General features: G+C 40.1%; 1 protein-coding gene across 1 annotated transcript in view; it reads right to left on the reverse strand.

Annotated features, from left to right (window-relative positions):
* The window catches only part of LOC131859068 (uncharacterized), an 87,715-nt gene that overhangs the window by 53,710 nt on the left and 12,732 nt on the right, over positions 1-21,273 (reverse strand). The gene's annotated exons all lie outside the window — the stretch shown is intronic.

The raw sequence follows: 21,273 nt of genomic DNA on the forward strand, positions 1-21,273 counted from the left end.
GGATATCTTACAATAATTTAATTTGATTGTCAATATACAAGAGGTGTACAAGTTGGCTAATCTGTTGTAAAGATGAGGCCAATGCTGAAGAGTATGCACATGATGAATATTTTGGAGGAATAATTCAGCTCTTGTAAGGGACAAAAAGTGCAGATTAAGCATTAGGAAGACTGTCATCTCAAAGATGAGCTGCTCTACAAGTTGGGAAATCTTTGTGTTCCAATGAATGAAAAAATTCAGCTTATGAGAGAAGCACACAGCTCAATGTTACATGTCCCTTTGATGTAGCAAGTACAGTAGCATATTTGCATAGTTACGTGTACCACCAAAAATGCAAGATGATGTTTCATGTTAGTCAATTCATAAGGGGGTGGTGTAGCAAATAGAGTGGAATATTTGCAAAGTGTAGCACCAAAAATGCAAGATGATGTTTCATGTTTGTCAAGTCATAAGGGGATTTCCTGGTGCATAGGCTGATTGGTCACAGCTGAGTGTTTATCAATGGACAGCCTCAGTTTGATTCCCTTGGGGGTTAGCAGTCCACCTCATGCTGTATTTTCATCAAGAGTGGGAGGGTTTATAGGAGCAGCACTCTACAATCAAGCCCATTGCAAGGCAGTAGATGACGATGGAATAGTTACCAATTCACCTTTGTATAATAAAAAAACGAGGGGGTCAAATTTAGCAAAATGTCCACACTAATTCCATGCAAGAAAACTGATAAGGACAATGAAGTTACTAATTTATTTTTCACTAATGTTTAAATAAATTTGGTTTGCCTAGTTCTATTATTTCAGACAAAATGTGATGTTCTTGGTCAGATTTTGGATCATTTGTGGAGGAGAATGGATACAAAATTAAAGAGCAGGTCAATTACTTTCCATCCCCAAACAGATGGTCAAAATTTCATAGTAAACACAACATTGGTGCAGCTGTTGAGGGGTAACAATAGGAAGTATTCCCGAGACTGGGGATGATAATTTGGCATGCATTCAACACTTGTCCAATAGGGCAATGCAAACTTCTGCAAATAAATCTCCTTCTGAAGCATACTTTGGTTACTTTCTTCCTAATCTATATTATTTTGTAATGAGAGAGCCAAGAGGGAGCCAAGAAAAATTGATTAGAAAAAAACAAAGGGCTGAAAATTTCATTGGCAACATAAAAAAGAATCATTTTCAAGTGCAAAAGAAGTGTATAACTTTACTTAAGCAAAGAAAGACTCCAAGACAAAACAGGAAGTTGCAACCACTTAAGTATGGTCCCATTACACTAGTTGAGCAAGTAGAAAATAATGCATTTAGATTATACGTACCTCTTTATATGGAAATGTATTCAGTTGTGAATGTTGAGAATTTACATCTATTTGAGCCAACCAAAGAATATGACCCATTGTTGACTTCCATTCAAGATTTTGTACCCAATGTATAATAAGAGTTGGTGAATTTGACATGCCCCCGCCAAGATAGATAGCAGCCTGTATAACAATTAGATCGCAGCCTTTATCTCAGTAAAATCGCAGCCCTTAGACATGGGCAATGGAATGAAACAGTGGTTCTCTTAAGGGTTGATTAATAGACTCAGGTGGCAATGATCAAACATAAAAATAAAATCTGAAATATGGACAAGTTGTGGGTTATTCTCCTGCCTCCAATGACTCTAAACACCAAAATATAATCATAACAATAATAAAAGATTAAATTATATTTGAGACCAACAGCAGCGATCAATTTGTGAAGGGATGTATCCCTTGCAAAAGAAAAGTTGTGACTCCCCCACATTAGAAGATATAAAGGGGACTAAGACTCATTTGTAGAAGAATCATCCAAGACATCATTCAGAAACTGATATAGAAGTATTACTAGAGGAATATATTGAGCAGAAGACCCACAATTTAGAGCAGCAAATCAGAAATACATACAGCTGTACATGTATTTAATCTACATAGAAATCTATTAACAAGTTTTCAAGTCTTACTTGCATCTTAAATTGCCAATCCGTCAAGATATTGATCAGCATTAATCAAGCAAATTCATCAAAAAATCAGTTTGAATTTGAGGAAGTATCTAGTAGGAGTTGGAAGGACATAATCCTTTCATGCTCTAGGGCCAGGAGTTGGAAGGACGAAAATCCTTTCGTGCTCTAGAGCTAGGAGTTGGAAGGTATTGGAACCCTTTCATGCCCCAAGCAAGTTAATTCACAAAGAATTCACGAATTTGATTGATTTTGAGGATTGTGCTTTGATTTGTTGATCTGATTATTATCTTGAATTTGTGAAGTTTGATAAAGTTATTATCATTTTGAAGTATAATTATTGTTTTAGGGCACAAATCAAGAATGTCCTAGAAAGGGACATTACAGAATTATCATGTTTTGTATAGGAAGTAAGGACAAGAATAAAGAGAGAGGAGGAAAATTGGCAGATTGGATTGAAGGTCTAGTTGTCATATTACACCAAGTGATATTCAAATGACAAAATGAGAGAATAGTTCTCACACCACGTGAGTCCTTAAGATTTAGGGGACAAAAAACCTTCATATTGGTGCAGTACAAACCCAAATGAATCATTCACAATTCTTATAATACAGTTGTTGCAAATAAATCATCTTCCTTCATGACTTGTATATGAACAATTCAGGTGTAGAGGAGAAAAAGTGAACCACTCCAATAGGTGGGTGAACACCAATTGGGGACTCACTAATTAGCCTCTCCACTCAAGATGCGGTACAAAGTATAAGGCTGTCCAATACCCCTTAGATGACAATGAACGTGTCATAGAAGTATTCTGATGCAACTCTATGACACTCTATCTGAGGACGCATGTGCGGGTCTTAGACAACCACGCAACACACCGGCGTCCCGTATTGACAAAGTCCATAAAGAAAACGGACTGTGACGGAAACATGCTAAATAATAGAAACAAAGTAAATAATAGTGCGAAAAGGTAAATACGACTATTTGCGAAATGATGAAAGAGAAAAGGAAAGAAATCTTACAACTGGTCCATGCTTGAAGTCTCTAGCTAGCTCTTCGAATCAACTCGGCAACCTGCACACAAAGCAAATGGAGACAAAAGGTTGTGGCTATGTTTCAGAGGCCTGCCACAGTCAAACCCCCACTTTGGTGTTTCCACCTCCACGGACAACCAAGATAGATAGATGGAAAGATAATAGAAAATAATAGATAAACGATACAACAATGAAGATATTAATGAATAATATGCTACGAAGATAGTAAAAGAAAGAGGAAGAAGACTACCCTTCCACACCCAAAGCAAGAAGCTTTCCACGTGGAGAAGAAGAAGAAATCAGTCTCCCTCATGGCACGATAATAGAGCAATGTGTGAGAGCCAAGTATGCAACCAAAGAGAGCTTTCAAACAAGCGTAGATGCAAGAAACGGGTTGAGTGATCAAATGAATAACCAGACAGATTGAATGAGTGATTAGAGAGCCAAAATGGACTCCAAACAGGAAGATATACATGCTGGGACGGAGGCAAATGTTGATGGATGTGCACAAAGGCATTACAAGCATCTTCCAGGCATAGGCATAACACTAAACGGCCACCTTCAAATTGTCAGATTCACAGAACGCTAGTGTAGGGCACAAACGTCTCTACAAAGCACTAGTGTCTGAGTCAAACAGTCGATATGGTCAGGAAAAGGACAAGACGGAGGCTGACGAAGCAACTGATATGGACAAAAAGACAAGGCAGTTAAGAAGATCTCCAATCGACGTAAAGCAGAGGTGCTTATGTAGCGTAAAATTACACAGGGTGTAATTTACAACACTACATTTTGCCCCCACTTTAGCGAGCATATTATTATTATCGAGGTGAGAGCTAAAGTAGAGATTACCAAGCTTCAAAGGGGAAGCAGAATTCTCTACCCGTGCAGAGATGCCCCCAAGGAAGAGTCTTGAATCTTCGAAAAGATGTTGCTAAGTTGTTCCATCAAAAACATGTTAGTAGCAAACAAACATGTCAAATGAAAAAGCGAATAACATGATACAATAGGCACGAAGATAACTGATAACAATAAAAAGATAAATGGCCAGTATGGGTAGCAAGTTATGCTAGATAGCCATATGATAGGGCGATTTTAGATAGAGTGGATTGGCCCCCACAAAAGGCGATAAGATCTAGTAGTTTGGCCCCCACCAAGGCAAACGAGATAATGGTTTATAGATTTCACCGGTATGGGTAGCAAGTTATGCTAGATAGCCATACAATAGGGCGACCTTAGATTGAGTGGTTTGGCCCCCACTAATAGGCAAACAAGATAATGGATTTTGCCGATATGGGTAGCAAGTTATGCTAGATGACCATATGATGGGGCGACCGTAGAACAAGTGGATTGGCCCTCACTAATAGGCAAACAAGATAATGGATCAAGTGGTTTGGCCCCCACTAATACGCAAACAGGATATTGCGAAATGCAGATATGATAATGCAGAAGTGCAAAAATATGAAAGCATAGGAGGCCCACCCCTTAGAATGGTATGTGGGAGACACATGCCATTCTAAGGAGAAGGGATGTTGTGTCACATCAACATAGCGAGATGTTTCTGTGGAATGCCACCTTGCAACAGATGACACATAGCAACCACAACATCAACAAAAACATAAGAGCATAGGGGGGATCCGCTAATTCTGCGTCAGAACCCATAGCAATGGAGAGACATGATATATAGCTACGTATGGTTGTTTCATCATGGTACCGAACGTTATGGATCATAGGAAGAAGGCACGTGAAGACAGAGAGAAAATAAAAATCGGGTCAACATGGAAGAGAGCCTAAATGCCCCCAACACTTTGCATCATCCCTTATATCGAAAATCAATATACGACAGATAGAAGAAGGGTGATTGACAAGTAGAAGAAGATTATGACAGAAAATCCCCTGTTTCCAGGCACCTACGAAGTGACTTGGGTCCTTCAGTAGAGCACATAACATATAAAGACAGATAACCTACCGTTTCCAAGTACTACCAGGGTAACTTGGGTCCTCCAGGAGGGAAAAAACATATAAAGCAAACACGGGAGAACACAAGAAGACACACTCTAATCTACAAGATAAAGAAAGAGAGGCACCAACCTCTAGCATCCACCAATAGGTCACTATCCTCCCAATCTTGATCATATGGAGAGGGACGTCGAGACCAAAGAGGGATAACTGCAAGGGGAGTGCCTGGTATGGCACCAGCAACAAGGGCTAAGGATGAAGCAGCTTCCACATTTTCATCCAAAAGCCCCTGGGAGGAGAGGGTCAACAATCGCATAAAGATCATCGACAGTGTCGAGATATCCTCTAAGGATTTAAATACTACTTGGGCTAACGTGTTCGCAATCTGGTTAGTTGCTCACCCTACTGACCAGATGTTGAAGGCATCAACGCTCTCCAAGAGATCCCAGACCCTGTTACGGTAATGGGATAGACTTTTATCATGGCAAACGTATTGCCTTCTCACTTGCTTGACTACTATCTCCAAATCGCCGAAGGCTTGTACAATTTTAGCCCCCTTACTTATGGCGAACAACAGTCCTTGAGCTAGTGACTCGTACTCGGCTACATTGTTTGTGCAGGGAAACTGGAGTCCACGAGCTATGAGAAACACCTCCTCATCGGGACTGGTTAACTTGAACCTGGCTCCTGCCCCTTTCTTGGAATAGGATCCGTCAAATCTTAGAATCCATGTATGTTCTTCGTGTTGAGACCATACCAAAACCTGTTCCTCCCTCTCCTCCTATGGAGGTGGTAGAGTTTGAATTTCCATAATATTTTTGTTAAACTCTTCTAATATTTGGTTGATCTCACCTTCAACCTCTTGCCTGATTGTACGGTAGGATGACGAAGCTTGTATTTCAATGGTGTGCCTACGGCAGTCTATCAGTTGATCCTCTTCCATATTTACCTCTATATTTTGCTGAGGTTCATGCCTTTGACGGACTTGTCTACTCTCGGTATCGTTTCCAGGGTCTGCAAACTGTTGGAGCATTTGACGAACCTCCATGATTGCTTTGTGGCATTCTTTACAAGTGAATTATGAATGAGATGTGTCATGAACCCGACACCAATTGGTCAGCAATAGCTCATGAATCTTACTCCTCATTTCTGCCCTTTGATATACATTTGTCCAGATGAATTCCTTAAAACTCTTGAATAATTTTTTCTCTTTGTCTGGATCGTCAAGAAATGTGAGGTCGGATCCATCTTCAATTGCTTCTCCTATAGAGGAGGCTTGTAGTGTCAAAACTTCATTTACCCTAGCTGTATAGGACCCTAGGTCAGTCTCGAGAAACAGTATTTCATTATTTTCTCCATATTCCGTGATCATCAACCTAAGCCTTGGGGTACTATCGATTTTGATTTGATTAGGAACCTCTTTCCATGGTAACCAAATGTGAGAGAAGTCGGTGGAAATGTATCCATTCAGTCTTTTGGACCAATCCCTACTTAGTAACATGCCATATCCATCTAGGAAGTCTACGACAGAGATATCGATACAACTCTGCACTCTTGGGTCTGCCGCCAACTACATGTGAATATTGTTGAGCTCTCCCATCACAAGTACCTCAATCTTATCTAGCTGTGTGACTTTCTTATTAGTCCTTGTCGGAACAAGTCCTAATTTTTGACAAACGGCTAGTGGCATTACATTGCTGGAGGCACCAGAGTCTACTAGGCAATTATGTAACATTTTGCCAAATATTCTTACTGACAACAAGAATGGAGCTGGTTCATCTTTGCCTTGATAGAAAACTACTTGGTTCTTTTCTGGTTTATCTTCTGCTCTTTGAAGGGGAAATCTCTACTTTGTGAGTTCAGTGATAATTACTTTGCCAGAATTTCTTCTTGGAATATGTTTGTGTCCATGAGGACCTCTTCTAGTGTGATGTTTTCTTGGTTTTCAACTGAGGTATGTATCATGCCTACAAAATTTGGAGGTTGTTGTGGAACATCGGATGATACAACATTGGTATTAGCGGGAGTATTGCCCATTCCTCTGTTTACTGCATTTGGCTGAGGGATTCTCGGTGCCACAACTTCAGTAATATTACCAAAGATTGTTTCTCTAATTTCATAAATTTTCATCAGTTCAATCAAAGGTAGACTGACTTTTATTTTCTTAAACTCCTCTAATACGAATGCACTTAGCCTTTTCAACTCATCTTTGGGACCGTCTTTTGCTCGAGTTTGAACTGGCTCCAGCTGGGGGACTGTTGGTCGCCTTTGGTCAACTTGAAGAGAACTGACAAGTTTTGATCCATTGGGTTGGACATTCTGTTGGCGACATTCAGGGGAATCCCTAGGAGGCGTTGGTACATTGGTGGCATTGGGATTTGGTGGGGTTTGAAAGTTGTTGGGAGGAATAGATGTAGTTAAAGGCTCATTGTATCTAGTATTCCTCTGGTATACACGGGGTTGGTTTCCAGACGTTTGTTGGAATGCTTGCACTTCCCTAGTGCCTTCTACCAAAACACTATCATATAATGGGGGGAAGTTATAGCCATTGATTGTGGTTGGCTGATTTGATACCAATTGGACTTCAGGTTTGTTTTGACCTTGCGGCGTTTCTACGGGACTATTGGCCGATGCAGGTGGAAATTTTTGACTAGGCCGGTATGATGGGCCGTTCTAGAATGGGGGTCTGACATTTTCTATGACCAAAGCTTGGTCATATCTTGTTATAGGAACCATCTCATATCCAGTCGTTGGAGCCTCTTCTGCTCCTGAATTCCTTCTCTCACTTTGAAAAATGTCTGTTGCTACCTGGAATTCATGGCATTGTAACTCATGAATGTTGATCAGTACTATGTAACCTACACCATCCTGACAGTGCAGCTTCTGCTAAGAATACTTTGTCTGCAGGACGATTGTCTGCAGCAAGTTGGTTATCCAAGGGAGATGGCATAGTACCATTGTTAGGCCCAGTATTCCATGTTCTTTTCTGGGGAACCTGATTGTTATTCCGAAAACTTTGGTTATTCCCTTCGTAGTTTTGATTGTCTCTTTGGAAATTTTGACCATCTCTTGTATAGCCAGAAGAACCTTGTCCTTGATGATTCCCTTGATAGTTTCTCTGCATTTGGTTGTTCTGTCCTTTCAAATAGGTTACCTCTGCTGACAGTTTCTTTACTTGATTGATTAGTTCCCTCATTTCTTCTTTCTCCTCCGAGCTTCGACTTGAGGTTGTCGCATTCTGGAGATATATTGGTTGCGGCGGAGGTACTTGTGAGACAGGATTTCCAAGATGGATGACCAACTGATTACTGGCTACGGGAACTGGGTTCATCACCGGCATATTTTGAGACAGTGCTCTGTTGATATTCTGAATCTGTCCTTGTGCAGCGGGGATTCCCTAGATAGTTCAAAGGCCCTGTAGTAGTATCCACTTCTAGATCATTGCTAACTGAAATAGCTGAAGCATATGCTTCCTTTAAATTGGTTGGGGGGGTGCCTTTTGTTTTTACAAACATGGAAGTGAGGTGATCTAATGTTGCATTGTAAACAAGTAGTGCTGCAGCATTATTCAAATTGTAGGGATCTCTTAGCCTTGTATAAGCCTTGTGGAATCTATTATTGAAGGTGCTAATAGGCTCATGCACTTGCCTTCTTATTTCCACAAACTATCTATATAATTCAGATGGAGAAATTGGCGATCTGAATTTTTCCAAGAAAATGTCTTTCATCTCTTGCCAATTATGGATGGAGTCAGCTGGCAGGTGGATATACCAGTGAGAGGCTTCTTCATCAAAGGTGTAAGGAAATAACCTACAGGCCACATCTTCATGCTGGATATCTCTATTATGCAGAAGGTCTTCAAAAATCTTTATATGTTCATCAGCTGAGCGGCTTAGGTCGCAACTATGAAACCTAGAACAAAAGTGCTCAGGGCTCTTTGGCATTGCATTGTAGGTTGTAAAAACCATAGGGGACGCATTAGTTGGACGCCAAGCCATTGAGACGCTTGTTTGGGAAACTACTGGCTGAACTTGTTGGATAACTGGTGCAAAGGACACTGAAGGCGAAGTGCTTGGGACTTGAGAGGAGGGGGTTTGGAATAATTTGGAGATGTCTTCCTCCTCTAGCCTACCCTCTTCTGCTTGACTTTCTCCTTTCTTTGGTGAAACTTCTCTCTTTTGTCTAGATCTTGTGGGTCATTCTAGCTCCACGAATTCCTTTAATGAATTTTGTGTTGATATGAGGATTCTCTGAAATTTATCCGGGGAGAAAGAACTTATGCGATCCAGCGTAGCATCTATTCTTGTTGAGGCAGTGCATGAACAGGTTCAGGAGCTGGATTAACTTCCTCTTGTTCTCTCTGATTTTGTGCGTTGATACGATTAGCAATCTCTTCTTCTTCGAGGATGAAGCACATTCGACACCAGTCAGGATAATTTCTTTTCACAGACCAGGCCAAGCTATATAACTCAATTATGATGCTCTCTTGTTCGTCGTTGAAGCTCAAGTCTGGTTGTATCACTGGTTCGGGGTCTCTTCCTGGTTCAGGAGGAGTGATGGGCAAACCCATCTCTTACCATGTTAGTGGACCGAAAGGAAAATTGTTGGATTTCTTTAAGAACTTGCTTGTGAAGGGTAGAAATCCTTTGTCTCTCTAGATTTTCCTTGATCACAGTCTCTATTTGCTGACCCCTTTCTTCTTCCTTGGTAATAATGTGACTCACTTGTCTGAATTGAGAGTAATTTACCTTTGATTTCCAAGTAAGTGCTCGTAACTGATCTACAATGTATGATTGATTCAATCCTTGTTCAGGTTGTTCAAGAGGCAGGTTGAATAGGAATTCATGCAGCAATACCATGCTGCCTCATATCTACTATCCAAAATAGGTGACTTTGGGATCTGATAGTGATAAAGCCCTCTGAATGCTCTTGTATGTTGCGTGTGGGAAAAGAGTTGTGGGCAATTTTTTTTTAAAATGAACTTGTGCGATCTCAAGTCCAACTATTTAAAAAGTTGTTATCTTGCTAAAACCCTCCTTCTAGCGCCATTTTATGTTGCGCGTGGGAGGAGGGTAAAGAAAAGTTGTGGACGACTTTTGCAAATACAAATTCGAGTTCAGTTGTTCAAGACTTGATAATGATCATGCCCTCCTTCTAGGGCCATTTTATGTTGCGCTTGGGAGGAGGGTTAAAAGGTCCTTAAAATTACTCCCTCAAGCATAAATTGATAGAATCTAGGTGTCAATTGTTCAAGCGTTCATCGCGATCAGCCCTCCTTCTAGCGCCATTTTATGTTGCGCGTGGGAGGAGGGTAAAGAAAAGTTGTGGACGACTTCTGCAAATACAAATTCAAGTTCAGTTGTTCAAGACTTGATAATGATCATGCCCTCCTTCTAGCGCCATTTTATGTTGGTGTCTGTTTTATCATCTACCAAACATTAGAATAGGATACCCGAAGGCATTCTATCCTCTCCTGAAAAATCACTACTGATTCCAAGGTCTATATGTGCGAACAAGCGACTTTAGGAAAATAGCTTCTTGGGTAGTGTATGCTGAAATCTCAAGGGGGACTTACGTTTAACAACTGTCTTGAACTGCTGGACTTAGATGGATTTAGCAATTTTAGGCTCTTCTTTTTATTTTTTGGATTTTCTGGGATTTAGACTTTCAAAAGAAAAGGAAAAAGGGATAGGGTTTTTGAAAGCTAATCTAATCCTACGAACTCCAAAGACGGTATCAATTGGGTGCTCTCGGGAAACCAAACTTCACTTCGCCACACTAGGGACAACTACACAAAGCCGGTGCAATCTTCAATGGATTGTGCTTATGATTAAGATGTTGGGATGCACAGAGGATGGGCTCAGACTAAATTTGCACGGTGAAATGGAAATCATCCATTCACCAAAAGTATGAGCGGAGGTACACCATCAATTGACACTTATCAAATCCTTCATTCAAATTAACAACAATGAAAGCGAATCTAGATTAATTTTAACTAGGTGTTGAGGAAATTGAAACCATGCAAATCATTCAAACAATAGAGATTACAAAGCAAGCGCACATGCAATATATTATCTGGAAATGACCTTACACAACAATACATCAAAAACCTCACACTCTCCAAATGAGAGGAGGTAGCCTTATATAGTTTTCAAAAATAAATAAATGGCCGAGATCGAACAGTGATCAAGGGCCAAGATTGAAAGCAATAAACCCTAATTAGGGTTTCCCAAAACACCATAAGTTTGAGTGAATAAGAAAGTGACACGTGGCACAGCTACTAATGTCACTAGTGTGAGCGCCTACTTTCCTCTTTCGCAGATTCGACATATCTGGACACAATAAGCCTGACTTCCTCCATTGTGACACTTGGCAAACTATTAATTTGGAAATCGATGATGTCCACATCCTCGGTACATGTGGCGAGGATGCCTTCCCACTCAACTGCCTGGGCAAGAAAGTTTTCATCGATGAAGAGAAAGTTTGCAATCTTTAAAAGATCGCCCTTGTCAATCATCCCTGAATCCTTGAAGAAGCTTGACTGAATCCTGGCTCTCAGGTTCTCTGCCTGCAAGTGCTTCTCCCTTATACTCTCTTTCTTCCAAATCTCGGATGTGTTGACGTGTCTAAAGTCGCATTGCTGCGAGCTCCATACGGCCAACGCAGAATAGAAGGTACTCACTGAGTATCCTATCCTCTCTTGAGATAAGGAAATCCCTAATGTTGTTTCTCACGTTTGATCAAAGGGGACGACCTCAAGGTTTCGTTTGTCAGGTCTTGACTGCAGGATTACTCAGTGGTCGATGTGTTTTTGCTGGAAACACAAGGGGACTTACGGTAAAATAGGCAATTGTTGGATGAGTTCCCCAAAACTTTAACAGTCTCGTTTATCGAATGGTTTCAGTTGGGTTGATACTATTTTCAGCAGGACTGCGGATTCTTCTTGGTAAAAAAAGGAAAAAAGAGGGATAGAGAGAGAGAGGTACAGAAAATCTAAGTTACTTAACTAGGATAGCATATTCAGAAAATAGACAGACACCTCCAAATAACTAGACTAAGCATTACTAGCCATTTAAGCACAATACTTGCATCAATATAGTGCGATCTTCAAGGGAAAATTGAATTTTCATGCTATTAAATACAATATCAGAACTTTAACATTTTCTAGGAGGATTCTTTGGTGTTTTAAGGGGGTATATGTGGGAGTTTGACAGTTTGGATTCTGGATTCCTTCTGAGTTTTCAGAGAACTTCAAGATGGTTCGACATGCATCTGCATTGGGTGACTTTTTCCAAACTTAGTATTTTTAGTAAGTGCGACAGCTGCTCAGAATGTGGTTAAAATCACTTTGGAAACACTTACTATTTTAGCAGTATGCTATTTTTAGTAAGTACTATTTTTAGCAGGATGTCAGCAAGCCTGTTCAGATGGCTATTTCCGACAGGTCAGTTTGAGCAGTTGGTCTTCCAGCATTTTTTGGTGCTATTCTTGGCAAGGATTCTGCATCTCAGCTCAATGGCTATTTCTAGCGGTATTATTTTGGCAGGATCCTGTATTCACTCAGATGACTATTTTTAGCAGTTCAGTTCAGAGCCCCAACTCAGTTCAGTTTTGGTGATTTCCAGCACTTCAGTCTCCATCTCAATTTGGCAATAATCAATATTTGAGAAGGTATTTTCAATATATTAATACCTTAGGCATGAAGTTTTAATATTTGATTATTTTATGGATGGACGACTTAGGAAGGGAGAAAATATTAATTTTATCCTAAGTCTATTTGGGCGTAATTTGCATATGACTTCGAGGGGGTCGTCATGGTGTTCATAATTAAATTATAACTAAAGGCAAATGGGGTGATTTTCTAAGTATATTGCCTTAGTAATATTTTTTATTTGAAAGTCATAGTTGGACGTCCACTTTACACTTTATTTTATGACACTAATATTTATTAAAAAGGGCAATTTTGGGTGAATGTGAATTGGGCGAACTTGTGCAAGGAAATGAAATGAAATGCAATGCTAAATGTGGATGAAATGGAATGGCATTTGGTTTGGGCGTATTTGGAGTGCATTTGAATTTGAATTTGGTTGGCAAAAAGTTATAAATAAGTGACTTGGGCTCTCATTTTGGTATCTCAGACAATTTACACTGTTATGTTGTCGGATTGACTCTAGACAATCTTCGAGGGTGAATACCTCCTAGGGCTCTTGACAGACTTTGCGTGTGAGATATCACTCCTCGCTGTGATTGGATCTTCTGAATGTGTGGTTCGATTTTAGTGTGCATTTTCAGAATTTCAATGTGGTGTGGATTTCAGTGTTACTGGTTTTTGGTGTGGCTGTAGCACGTTTTAGTTCATAACTCTCAGATCGTGTGGCAGATCATTGTGGGTAGTGGCTCGTTCTCTTCCTATGCCACAGGCGATTAAGTTTGTAAGTTTGTAGACCTTAATGTTGAATATTTAATTTTTAAATGCAAATCGTACTTCTTTCCTAGCTATACTATGTTGGGTTACTTGGGAATGCGTGCATAAATTCATTTGGGGGTTTTGAGTGCAGTTTGTTGGTTCTAATCTCATCACCTGTCTTGTATCTCTTATTTGCATCCATTTGGGGGTCATTTCATTGAGTGTGAATAGAGTTACGAGTATTTTTGTGAGTTTCTAGGCTGCTGGTCTGTGTGTTTCCAGCGCATGGGTTGCATATCAAAATCTGAAAAATTGTTAGTTTGGAGTGTTTCCTTGTGTGGAGTTGGTTTTAGAGTGTGTGGGTTCTCTGGAGTGTGTTTAGAGATAATTGGAGTGTGTGGGGAGTGATTTAGAAGTGTTTGTGAGGATTTTAATGTTGTTGGTCTGTATTTCCAACCTGTTGTTCATTCATATTAGATTTAGTTTTTTGGGGTTAAAGCTGGTTTTCAGGTGTGTGAGTCTATGGGTGTGGTGTGAAGAGTCTTGGTAATAAGTTGTAGCTGTTAGTTTGGGTTTTGGCATTTGAATATCCATGATGAATCATATTGTAATGCTTGTTAGTAGTACTAACGGCAATTTATTTGAACTCTCTTAGTCCCACTGCATAAGTGGAAGAGGTTGGCCTTGCCGCCTAGTTTGAACAATGATTCTAGTAATTTTGTAATCTATGTTTGCATTGTAAAGCTGATTAGTAGTACTAACAGCTATATACTTGGATTGTTGTTCTTTGGCTCACTACATAAGTGGAAGAGGCTGGCTTGCCGCCTTCTTATCTATTGTAATACTGTCCTCCTGCTGCATAAGCGGTAGAGTTGATTGTAATTTCATTTCTAGTCCTCCCGCTGGATAAGCGATTGAGTGCTTGCTTCTTCAGTTTCTTGGCTTGTCCTTGGCTAGTTTACCGCCAAGTGATCTTTCAATATTCTCATTATCCTGCTGGAAAGTGGAAGGGGTTGGCTTGCCGCCCAGTATTGTATTTGAGATTTCATTTCCTGCAGTTATTTGAGTTAAGGATCCCCTTGACACCGTATGCTCTCACCCTCCCATATTGGGCTCTCAGTGATCAAAAAGTGAAAGGGTTACTTTCAGCATTTCCTTTCTGCGCAAGTTTGATTATTCTAACCTTAACAAGTGAATCTTGTTGTGTTAATAATCAAAAAAAATTGTGGGGATATTATAAGGTTTGAGGTTCTTGTTGCATTGCCTCGGTTATAGCTTTCATTTGCTTCTGTTCTTGTATCATTCAGTGAAGTTTTAGGCGAGTTATGAGCATAATAGTGATTTTGGTAGTGGTTTTTTCTGCGTGATATGCGGACAGCAGATTGTTTTTACAGTTTAGTGATCAGTGGTGTGTTATTTCTCTCTGGGTGTGTTTGAGTTTGCTAATTGTGTTAAGCTTGGAGGTATTCTTCAGTATTGGATAGTATAACCTTTCTATTCTATGCATTGTATCTCTTTATTGTAAGGCTGGATAGTAGCACTAACAGCCATTTCTGGATTGTAAAGCAAATCCCCGCTGAAAAGTGGAAGGTTGGCTTGCCGCCTACATTTGTCTCTATAATGTTGTCCTCACGCTGCACAAGCGATATAGTGATTGCAATTTCCATTCATGTCCTCCTGTTGCATAAGTGGTAGAGTTGATTTGTAATTTCTTTGTATTCTCCTCCTGCTGCATAAGCGGTTGAGTTGAGTTTGTTTAGTAATAAGTCCTCTCGCTGAAAAATCTCGGTAGAGTGATTTGTGCTTGAGTGTGTTTTGTTTACTTGGCTGGTTTACCACCAAGTTTCCTTGTTTTACCTGCTGGAAAGTGGAACGGGCTGGCTTGCCGCCCATTATTGTAATAAGCATTTTCAGAAGTTTACATCTAACGATCCCCTGCCACCGTATGCTCTCACCCCCCCAGCTTGGGCTCTCGGTGATCAAAAGGTGTAGGGTTCCTTTCAGCTGGTTTAGATTTCATTATTCTAACCCTAACGGGTGTTGGTGTGCTTGTAAAACTATCAAAAAATCAAAAAAATTGTTGGGGATATTACAATTTTGGAGACCCGAATGCAAATGATTAAGTTCACATAGTAGGCGAAGGCTTGCAATCGGGTATCAAAGACCCGACTGCAAGTTCAAGAGATTGCAACTGTGTAATATCCCGGATAACTTTTTTTGTTTTCTAGTGCAATAGATTTACAAACAAACACATAACCTGTTAAGGTTAGAAAATATAATCTCAATGCTTGCTGAAATTGCAACCCTTCCACTTTCTGATCACCAAGTGCCCAATGTGGGAAGGTGAGAGCATACGGTGATAAGGGGTTTGTTAGCTCACTAATCTGCTGGAAATGATAAAGCAAGTACAATCCTGGGCGGCAAGCCAACCCCTTCCACTTATCCAGTGGGAAAGCAAGGAACTTGGCAGTGAACCAGCCAAGAGAACAATACTGCAAACACAAATCACTCTACCGCAATATTTCAGTGGGAGGACTGAATTACAAATTATCAGATATAGGCGGCAAGCCAGCCTCTTCCACTTTTCAGCGGGATATGAAGATTACAATCCAGAATGGGTTAGGAGTACTACTACTTAACCTTACAATCAAGAGGCAAGTGAGAGTAGAAGTATATTGCTGAACATAAGAGATATTGAACATCAAACTAATTCAACACCAAAAACAGCAAGCTGGAAATGCATAACCAGCAACCCATAAACTCACTAAATTACTCATATCTCGCTCAAAACTCTCTCAATTCACTCCAAATCACTCCCAAACCAATACTAGACAAGCAGCAACTAAGACAAACCAAAAGGGAGCTACAAAAACACTTCAAAATACCTTGCACGCATCCCAATGCACTCTCTAAAATCCACGCCTAGCTAGGATATTTTGATTTGCATTGTTAAATTCAAAACTCAGAGAAAAGTGCTACAAACTTACAAGATGAATCGCCAACAGCAAGAAGGAAGATTGAACCAGTACCCAGAATGATCAGTCGCTCAGGCAGAGAGCTATGATCAAAAACTTGCTTCAGCCACAGGGAAACCAGCAACTCCAGAAATCACTCCAAACTCCAAAAACACTGAAATATGCAATGAAAACATCATAGATTGCGGCACACAGTTAGGTACTATATCTCAAGTACGAAACTGGAAACACTAGGGAGCCGCACTCCGGAGCTTCAAAAGTTCATACGCCAATCCGGCAACATAACGATGCAAATTTTCAAGATGCCAAAATGAGAGCCCAAGGCTCATATTTATAACTTCACACCTCCCCAAATGCAAATGCAAATGGCGCCCAAACTCAACTCAAATTCCCTTTCATTTTGTTTCATGTCTCCTCCAACATGGTGCCCACTTTCCTCTTCCTAGGCAAGTTTGAACTTTGTCTTATGGTGGCGTATTTTTTGCAATATAAAAACATAAAACAAGAGATGTTTTATCCTCCCCATTTGCCACCAAAAAATACGCCTTTTGACTTAGGAAAAAAACATGGATATCAATTAATTATTTTTCCCTAAGTCATCCTCAAAACATTTAATCAGTAAATGCAAATATTTAAATATTAAACGGTAAACCTTTGACAAGGAAATAATATTTAATTAAATTACTTATGACTCCCATACTGATCATTAACCAAAACCAGGATGAAGCGGAGTAAAGAAGATCATAAAACTGCTGCAGGATCAGGACCCTATCCACTGCCAAAAATAGAAATGCTCCATACTGCCACTTACTAAAAATAGTGTCATGAATTACTACAACAAAAAGCATGATCTTCGCACCCAGTGACAGAGCATGGAAAGCTCAGTAAGACAGCATCATCCAAACAACCAACCCCTAACTTACTGAAAATAGTAAGTTCTCACTTCACCAACGTTTGAAACCCTAATTCTTCATTCCACATAGCCTACGAGTCTCAGGAATAGGCCAATGGACCACTGAAAGCACATCATCAAGAAGGGGACATTACAAACTAAGTATCAAAGGAAAGCTTGCAATCGGGTCTCACCGACTGCAAGTGAACATACTAGTCACAACAAAACTAAGGGAAAAACGACTTGCAATCGGGTCTTGGAGACCCGAAAGCAAGTATAAGAGACAAACCACGGCGATGCAACTTGCAATGTAAAACAAAGTCATTACTTGGAAGGAAAAACTTGCCATCGGGATTCCAAATCCCGACTATGAGCAATCAAGGTCAATCCAAAGTGAAATAAAAAATTTGCATTTGGGGATGATCCAATGTGCATCCACACGCACTTAGCAAAGAGGAGCATGAACACGCTTCAAAATTAGGCATGCGATAATGGGAAAAAAACAAAGGCGAAAATAAAGAAAGCATAAAAGAAAGAACAAAACGAGCTTACCTTTGAATCGAAACCCCTAAGAGATGAAAAGGAAACTCGCCCAAATCTTGACGTAGCTCGAAATGGCAAGAGTAAAATGATTTGAAACCCTTCACTCAAAGGTTCTAATAAGCAAGCAAGGAGGAACAATCCTATTGCAACCCAAACACACTATAAATGCAACCGAAACAAAAAACCTCCTTGATCATGAGGCAATAAGAAAAACAAGGAGAGAAGAATCAGATTCTAAGAGGCCTAAAGCAAGCACAAAATACCCCCACTTTGGGCTTCACAGGACATACTTGTAATCAGGGTCCAAAAACCCAATTACAAGCAAACATAATCGCTTTACAAACATACTTGCAAGAGAAAATAAAACTAACTTGTCCTTAAGGCCTGATTACAAGTATTTGATAAATTTACTTGTAATCGGCTCCTAGAGACCTAAAAGCAAGTAAGGTGTATTTGCTTGTAATGCAATTAAAAATCTCCCTTTACTTGCGATCATCTGCTTAAAACCCAAAATTGCACAAATAAGGGGAAAAACGAAATAAGGGGAAAAACGACAACCAAAAACAATCAAGACTTGGACTAAGAAGTCAAAAACACCCACACATGATTAGACGCAAACCAATACGATTTTTCACCTTGTAAAACGTGCCTTAGAGAAACGAATATATGAATTTCAAGAAAAATTCATAGGGGTTGTCAATTTTTTTGAGAATTCAAAAATTAAGACAACGCGACGATAATAAGCGAAAAGAGATGATTGATTAGAAGCAAATTACAAGTTAGTAAGTCGTTGTTGCAACTGTCCCATATTTTGCAATATGGTGTTAAGCATAGGATTATGCGACGAAGGAAGCGGCGGCGAAGGTGGAGGCGGAGCAATACCGCCTCGACCACCACCACCAAAACTACGGCCGCCACCACCACCAGCACTAACAGTAGGTCCAGAAGTAGTAGAGGTCATTGCTATCCCTATATACCCAAAGAGCATGTGTGAGTTATTAGCTTTAGCTATTGTATATCCACCGGCATATGGATCGGTAGGAGGTTCGGTATTCACCATATGGATCGTTGCTTGAGGAATGTTGACACCAATCTATGGGCCAATGGTGCCGAATTGATCGTCCTAAACAACGGCATCAGCAAGTGGTACATGATTTTTAACAATCATAGAAATAGCCCTTAACACTTCCAAGCCCTTCTTATCTAAGATTAGCATATCTCTTAGATGATGAATAACAGGAACCGACCTGGGGAAGAATGTTTTCTCACTCAAGGAAACCTTCAAAGTCCTCCAAGTTTCTCTCCAAAGAATGAACCTGGTCGAACAGAACCTCAAGAGCAAATTCATGATCGACAGCACGTGGAGACTAAGGGGGACTATTCGTAGGAGTACTATTTTGTGAATTATGTGTAGACGAACCCCAAGTCATGATGTCTTTAAGAAGTTGAGAAGCAAAGAGATCATTTGGGTTTGATGAATCTGTGAACATCAACCCTAGCCAAGTCAGACTATAATGATCTGGAGGGATGCTCTTTCTAACCGTTACAACAATTTCAATAGTTGTCTGGGTTGTGAAGCTCATACACAAGCCTCACATTGACAGGTCGAAAGGAGCAAAGAAGAAATATGAAATTTCATTTCACGTCAAGTTCACCAAAATGTAGAGGGGAAAAAGTGAACCACTACAATAGGCGGGTGAACACCAGTCGGGGACTCACTAATTAGCCTCTCCACTCGGGATGTGATACAAAGTATAAGACTGTCAAGTACCCCTTAATGACACTAAATGTGTCACAGAAGTCTTTTGATGCAATTCTATGACACTCTATCTGAGGACACACACGCGGGTCTTCGACAACAACGCAGTGCGCAGGTGTCTTGTACGAACAGAGTCACAGAGTCCATACAAAAAACGAACTGTGATGAAAGCGTGTCTAAATAATAGAAACAAAGTAAATAACAGTGCGAAAAGGTAAATACGACTATCTGTGAAATGATGAAAGAGAAAGGGAAAGAAATCTTACAACCGATTCACACTTGAAGTCTCCGGCTAACTCCTCGAATCAACTCAGCAACCTACACATAAGCAAACAGAGACGAAAGGTTGTGGCCGTGTTTTAGAGGCCTACCATAATCAGACCCCCGCTTTGGTGTTTCCACCTCCACGGACAACCAAGATAGAGAGCTGGAAAGATAATAGAAAATAATAGATTAACGATACAACAATGAAGATAATAATGAATTATATGCTACCAAGATAGTAAAAGAAAGAGAAAGAAGACTCCCCTTCCACACCCAAAGCAAGAAGCTTGCCAGATGGAGAAGAAGAAGAAGTCGGTCTCCCTCAAAGCACAATAACGGTACCAAAGTGTGAGAGCCAAGTATGCAGCCAAAGAGAACTTCCAAACAAGTGTAGACGCAAGAAACAAGTAGAGTGATCAAATGAATAACCAGAGAGATTGAATGAATGATTAGAGAGCCAAAATGGACTCCAAATGGAAAAAATGCATGCTGGGATGGAGGTAGATGTCGATGGACGCTCACAGAGGCATTACAAGCATCTTCCAGGCACAGGCATAACGCTCAAACAGCTACCTTCAAACTATCAAATTCACAGGATGCTAGCGCGGCACACAAACGTCTTTGTGATGCACTAGTTTCTACAAGTCAAACAGTCAATATGGTCGGGAAAAGGACAAGGCGGAGGCTAACAGGGCAAGTGAGATGGATAAAAAGACAAGGCGGTTAAGAAGATCTTCAATTGGCATAAAGCAAAGGCACTTATGTAGCGTAGAATTACACAGGGTGTAATTACAACACTACAGCGGGACTTGGACATTTTTCCATCCACATTTGTAAGACAAAAGCCAATCAAATATAATGTGCAGAGGATTGACCAAAAGAAGAACAAGATCAAGAAGGATCTAAGTTGATCTAGATACCTGAGCAATAGTAGTTGTAAACACAAGATAAATGATCATACCCCTTTAATAAACATATTAAGCATTGTAGAATTCATTCAATTTACAGAAGGAACAAAGAGGACTAAGCAAATATATTCAGAGCTGCCAAATTATTCCTAAGACAAATAATAACTCAATTGTCTAGAATGGAATCCATAGTATCCCACCTTACATCAGTTTAGGTGAAGTAGCATTTTGAGGCTTTTTTTTTCCTAGCTACTTATGTCGAAGCAGAAATCTAACCATTGTTCTGCTCCCGAGGGGTGTGTGTGCATTCAATGCTTAGCAGTACAGAGATATAGGAAATGTAACAGTACACAAAGATGCAAGTGAAAAGAACTCATATGTCTGTATTCATTGATTCCAAAATGCCAGTACATTTAAAACATAGTTTCCTAAAGCAATATCCACGTATTGAAATAGAGACCCAAGTACATATATATAGGTGTCGGTACAGGTTGCCCAATGCCAACTGCCGGCAACCGTCAGGTAACCACCGACCCCTAACACACTTAACATTCTAATTAC

This window comes from Cryptomeria japonica, chromosome 10 (assembly GCF_030272615.1).
Source record: "Cryptomeria japonica chromosome 10, Sugi_1.0, whole genome shotgun sequence".
Lineage (NCBI taxonomy): Eukaryota > Viridiplantae > Streptophyta > Pinopsida > Cupressales > Cupressaceae > Cryptomeria > Cryptomeria japonica.